This window comes from Trachypithecus francoisi, unplaced genomic scaffold (assembly GCF_009764315.1).
Source record: "Trachypithecus francoisi isolate TF-2019V2 unplaced genomic scaffold, Tfra_2.0 Lachesis_group16, whole genome shotgun sequence".
Taxonomy (NCBI): domain Eukaryota; kingdom Metazoa; phylum Chordata; class Mammalia; order Primates; family Cercopithecidae; genus Trachypithecus; species Trachypithecus francoisi.
Genome location: NW_022681461.1, coordinates 8,887,027 through 8,893,209, shown reverse-complemented (window position 1 = coordinate 8,893,209; position 6,183 = coordinate 8,887,027). Strand labels below are relative to the sequence as shown.

Below are 6,183 nucleotides of genomic sequence, written 5' to 3'. Positions count from 1 at the left end.
AGGAGAAGGCAGGGGCATGAGAGCTGAGAGCTGGGCCTGAAGGAATGGAAGTGCACAAGCATCTTTTCTCTTTACCTGTTGTTCCCCTTTGTAAAAATGAAATACTAACAGGTAAAAACTGCACATAGATTTTTTTATTGGCTTCAGTAAAGTGATTAATCCTTTTAAGAAAAAAATAGTAATATGCTATCATTTTCACAAAACGTTTTGCACTTAGGCCTAGTAAACTCATGGATAATCTATACTAAGGAACTAGTATGAGGAAAATAAAGATGACAGTCATTTCTTTATGCAGCAAATTTTTATTGAGCCAGATGTTCCATGCTTCAAAGAGATGGCAGTGAACAACAACAAAAATTCTTTGCTTTAGTGAGATTCTATTCCAGGGTGGGAATCATATAAGCAAATAATAAGGAAATAACCTCTATGCTATGCTAGGTACCAACAAGATTTCAGAGAAAAATAAAAACGGAGGACATCCGGTTCCTTGAGGTGAAAGTATCCCCATTTGTCCCAAGTCTTCCCTCTTCTAGGAATCTTGGATGTAACATGACAATAATTGTTGGAAGACTGAAAAGGTGGGAAAAAGAAGATGAATTGCCTTGGGACCTCACAACTTGCAGAGTGGCATGACAGTGAGTTCCTAGAGTGTGTTTATTGCCTTCCTTGTATCCTAGATAGAGTACTGTAGAATCCTCCAACCTGGGACTGCCAACAGGCGTAGACAAAGTATCTCCAAGAAAAGCCTGTTCTCTTAAAATACACACCTACCATTCAACTCAACAACTGTACCTTTGATTATTTCTCCCAAATAAATGAAAACAAAAGTACACATGAAAACGTGCACACAAATGATTAGAGCAGCTTTAAGAGCTATTAGTGACCCAGATATCTGTCAATGGGTTAAATAAGCTGGTACACCTATATCTTGGAATACTACTCAGAAATAGGAAGGAACAAACTATTTATATTTGTAATAATGTGGATTAATCTCCAAGGGATTGTGTTGAATGAAAAGCCAAGTTCTAAGATAACCTACTACATAACATTTATATAACATGCTTAAAATGACAAAATTATAGAAATGGAGGACAGATTAGAGGGTATCAGGAGTCAGAGATGGAATGAAATGAGGTGGGGAAGTAGAAGTGGATATAAAAGTATAATATGAAGCATCCCTGTGGTGATGGAAATGTTCTATGTTTTGACTACATCAATGACAATATTATGGTTGTGATATTATACTATAGTTTTGCAAAACGTTAACATTGGAGGCAACTGGGTGATTTCTCTCCATATTTCTTATAACTGATCATGAATTTATAATTGTCTCAAAATAAAATGTTTAAAAAGTGAAGGGGATAGTGAATGCTTAGAAAAAGTGGAGAGGAAAGGTCTCATGGAGAAAGTGATACGCAAGCAAAACCATGAAGGAATGAAAGATCTGGCTAGGAAAACATCTGGGGAAGAGCATGCCAAAAGAGGAAACAAAAGAGAAAATGTCTGTTTACCAAAAAACAAAGAAATGATGACGTTATCAGCAAAATAGTTGTTATCCAAAGAAACTTACAAAAGCAAACAAACAAAAAATCCAGAGCTGTTTTAACCAACTTCATAGAAGCTCTAGAATACAGTCAAAGGTTTACAGCAACTAAGAAAACACCAACTCAAAAGAAGTCATTATTAAAATGGTGGAAAGTTGTACAGTAAGATGCCTTTGCCCCATCCCCTCTCCAGCATGGCAGTGCCTTTTGTTTTGGGTTGTGACAGCTCTGTTCCCAGTCCCTCTCCACCCTAGAACCAGAGGAAGCAGAGCAGATATTATTTGCAAATTACTGTGCACATCTGTTCTAACTTGTTTGGGGAATACCTGAAGAACTGATGCAAGGCACTCATCTGTTTCATATAACTTGGGGCCCTGGAAGGAAATGTGGCAGAAACTACTTGTAAAAGCTGTAAGGCAGACTACAAGCTCACAGATGCCTGGACAGGTTGAGGCATACAATAGACCATGAAAGGCATAAAAAGAAACTAGGGTGAGACTCTTTGAGAAATGAAGACATTCAAAAGCAGCCACATACATGGGAGAATTTAGAAAGTCATGAACATGCACAGGCAAGAGTCATGCTCAGAAAAGTCTCAAGAAGACATTAAGCTTTCACCTGGGTTGATCCCTAGTCTCAAAGCAAGGCTAGCTAAAATGGTAAAAGAGTGCCCCAGAACAGAGATAATCTGCAGATACCGGCAGAAGTAGCTATCTTCTCTCTCTCTCTCTGTGTGTGTGTGTGTGTGTGTGTGGTGTGTGTGTGTGTGTGTGTGTGTTTCTTTGTTTCAATTTCTGGCATTAAAGGATATCTCTATCAAAACAACTGAACACAACCTAAAGGAACAGAAACTTTGGTGATCATACACGACAAAACATGATCTTTGAAAAATAGTTTGCAACATTTTAAAAATGAGTGAACTATTACAACTTCCAACAACTAAGAAAAGAGGAAGAGATAATCTGATTTCCAGATACAGATTATCATTCACATTATAGTTCACATTATAATAGTCAAATGCTTAATGTTTAACAAAATATTACAAGGCATACAAAGAAACAGGAAAACATGCCTCATTCAAATGAATAAAACAAAAGGATAAAAACCATCACCGAGGAAACCCAAAATTGGATTTACTATGCAATTTATTTTATTTTATTTATTTTATTTTTTTTGAGACAGAGTTTTGCTCTTGTCGTCCAGGCTAGAGTGCAATGGCACGATCTTGGCTCACTGCAACCTCCATCTCCCAGATTCAAGCGATTCTCCTGCCTCAGCCTCCCAAGTAGCTGGGATTACAGGCGCCCACCACCACACCTGGCTAATTTTTTTGTATTTTTAGTAGAGATAGGGTTTCACAATGTTGGCCAGGCTGGTCTTGAACTCCTGACCTCAGGAGATACACCCACCTTGGCCTCCCAAAATGCTGGGACTATGAGCATGAGCCACTGCACCCGGCCTACTACACAATTTTTTAACTGTCTTAAATATGCTCAAGAAGCTAAGGAAAAACATGGACAAAGAACTAAAGAGCCTTAGGTACTGTATGAAAGGAGAAAAAATTAGAGTTTCTCTCAACAAGGATAGAAGAGGCCCTTGGGTCTGACAACAAACATACAGGTAAGGTACTGCCACCTACTTTGTGGCATCTAACGATGGTTAAAAATAATAATTTAAAAATATGAGAGGATATCAAGAAAACAATATATCAACAAAATTAGAATGTCAATAAAGAGATAGAAATTATAAGAAGGAACTGAACAAAAATCTGGAGCTAAAAAGTACAATAACTGAAATAAAAAATTCATTGAAATGATTTATCAGCAGATTTGAGCAGGCTGAAAAAAGATTCAGTGAATTTAAAGGATAGGATAATTGAAATTATTGAGTCTGAGGAGCAGAAAGAATAAAAACTGAAGAAAAGTGATGTGAATTTAAAGAATTTATGTTGACACCATCAAGTGGACCAACATACATATTATAAAAGTTCCAGAAAGACAAGAGAAAGAGAAGGGGATGGAAAGATTATTTAAAGAAATACCAGCAGAAATTATCCCAAATTTGGTGAAAAATATGGAGCTACAAACCTAAGAAGTTAAGAGACACATATTAAGACACATTATAATCAGAGTTTTAAAAGACAAAGACAAAGAAACTTGAGAGCAGCAAGAGAGAAGTGACTCATCATATACAAGAGATCATCAATAAGATTATCAACCAATTTCTCATCAGAAACCTTGAATGCCAGAAGGCAATGAGATGATATATTCAAAGTGTTGAAAGAAAAAGAAAAAACAACCCTGTCAGCTGGGAATTCTACACCCAGAGGAAAAACAAAAGCTGAAGTAGTTTGCTACCCTTAGACCTGCTTTACTAGGAATGCTAAAGGAAATCCTACAGGTTGAAATAAAAGGATGCTAGATATTAACTCAAAGCTGTATGAAAGTGTATATGATCTCCTGTTAAGGTGAACACATGGTTAAGTATAAAAACAAGTATTGTTGTAATTTTGGTTTGTAACTTCACTTTTTATGTTATTGTGCTCACAGTGTATAAATATGTAATTTGTAACATTAATAACATAAAGAGGGCATAGGGCTGTATAGGAGTAGAGTTTTGGTATGTGATTGAAGTTAAGTGGGTATTAACTCAGATGGTTATGAGTTCAGAATGTTACATATATATTCTTACATAAAATACAAAGAAAAATATTATTTTATGTGTATATTATATACACAAAAGGTAATAAGACAAAAATCAAAAGGTACTAAAATGAAAGTCAAAGTATATCATTAGAAAAAAAATCAACTAGGCTGGGCATGGTGGCTCACTCCTGCAATCCCAGCACTTTGGGAGGCCGTGATCTGAGGCAGGTAGATCATGAGGTCAGGAGTTCGAGACCAGCCTGGCCAACGTGGTGAAACCCCATCTCTACTAAAAATACAAAAATTAGCCAGGCGTGGTGGTGCACACCTGTAGTCCCAGCTACTCAAGAGTCTGAGGCAGAAGAATCACTTGAACCTGGGAGGCAGAGGTTTCAGTGAGCCAAAATCATGCCATTGCACTCCAGCCTGGGCAACAGAGCAAGATTCCATCAAAAAGGAAAAAGGAAGGAAGGAAGGAAGGAAGGAAAGAAGAAAGAAAAAGAAAAAAATCAACTAAACACAAAAGAGGGCAGTAATGCAGAAAATCAAGTGTAAAAGCTATAAGATACACAGAAAATCAATAGTAAAAGGCAGAAGTAAGTTTTTATCAGTAATTACTTTAAATATAAATAAAGTCTTCAATCAAAAGGAATACATTGGAAGAAGGATATAAAACCACGATTCTGTTCTTAAACGAACAATGGGTCAAAGAAGAAATCACAGTAGAAATTATAAAATACCTTGGGACAGATAAAAACAAAAATGCAACATACCAAAACTTATGGAATGCAGCAAAAGCAATGTTCAGAGGGAAATTTATAGCTGTGAACACATATATTAAAAAAGAAGACTCAATAACATAACTTTACACCTTAAGGATCTATAAAAAGACTGCCGAACAAAACTCAAAACTAGTAGAAGGAAGGAAATTATAAAGCTAAGAACAGAGATAAAGAAAATAAAGAATAGAAAAACAATTGTGAAAAATCAATGAGATCAATAGTTTGTTTTTAGAAAAGATTTATCTTTGGCTTGATTAAGAAAAAAGAGAGAAGACTTGAATTACTAAAATTAGAAATGGACATTGCTATCTATAAATTTTTTAAAAACAGATAGAATAAGAGATTGCTTTGAATAATTGTTTGCCATCAAATTGGATAACCTAGATGAAATAGACAACTTTCCAGAAACACACAACCTACTATGACTGCATTGTGAGGAAACAGAAAATCTGAATAGTCTATAATTAGTAAGGAGATTGGATCAGTAATCAAAACCTCCCAAGACAGAGATTTGACTAGAAGGCTTTACTGGTGACTTCTACTAAACAGTTAAGGAATTATCATTCTTTTCCAAACTCTTCTTCTTCTTTTTTTTTTTTTTTTTTGAGAAGGAGTCTCGCTCTGTCACCCAGGCTGGAGTGCAGTGGCCGGATCTCAGCTCACTGCAAGCTCCGCCTCCTGGGTTCACGCCATTCTCCTGCCTCAGCCTCCCGAGTAGCTGGGACTACAGGCGCCGCCACGTCGCCCGGCTAGTTTTTTGTATTTTTTTAGTAGAGACGGGGTTTCACCGTGTTAGCCAGGATGGTCTCGATCTCCTGACCTCGTGATTCCCCCATCTCGGCCTCTCTTCTAAAAAGTTGAAGAGAACACTTCCTAACTCATTCTGTGAGGCTAGCATTACCCTGATATTAAAGCCAGACAAAGACTAAAAGGCAAGAAAACTAAAAACCAATATCACTTATGAATATTGACCCAATAATCCTAAAGAAAATACTAGCAAACTAAATTCAGCAAACAATTAAAAGAATTTTATACTAGGACTAAGTGAATTTATTCCTGAAATACAAGGATGGTTCAGTATATGAAAGTCAACCAATATAATACACAACATTAACAGAATGAAGAAACACACACACTCACACACACACACACACACACATACACAATTATCTCAATTGAAACAGAAAAATCAATTGAAAATATTCAATATCC

At 36.3% G+C, this 6,183-nt stretch overlaps 1 non-coding gene across 1 annotated transcript; it reads left to right on the top strand.

Moving 5' to 3' along the window:
- The first annotated feature begins 3,083 nt into the window (after positions 1–3,083).
- LOC117099504 lies at positions 3,084–3,209 on the top strand. The gene has a single exon (XR_004443840.1). It is a non-coding gene; the product is annotated as a U6atac minor spliceosomal RNA (small nuclear RNA).
- The last annotated feature ends 2,974 nt before the right edge of the window (positions 3,210–6,183 follow it).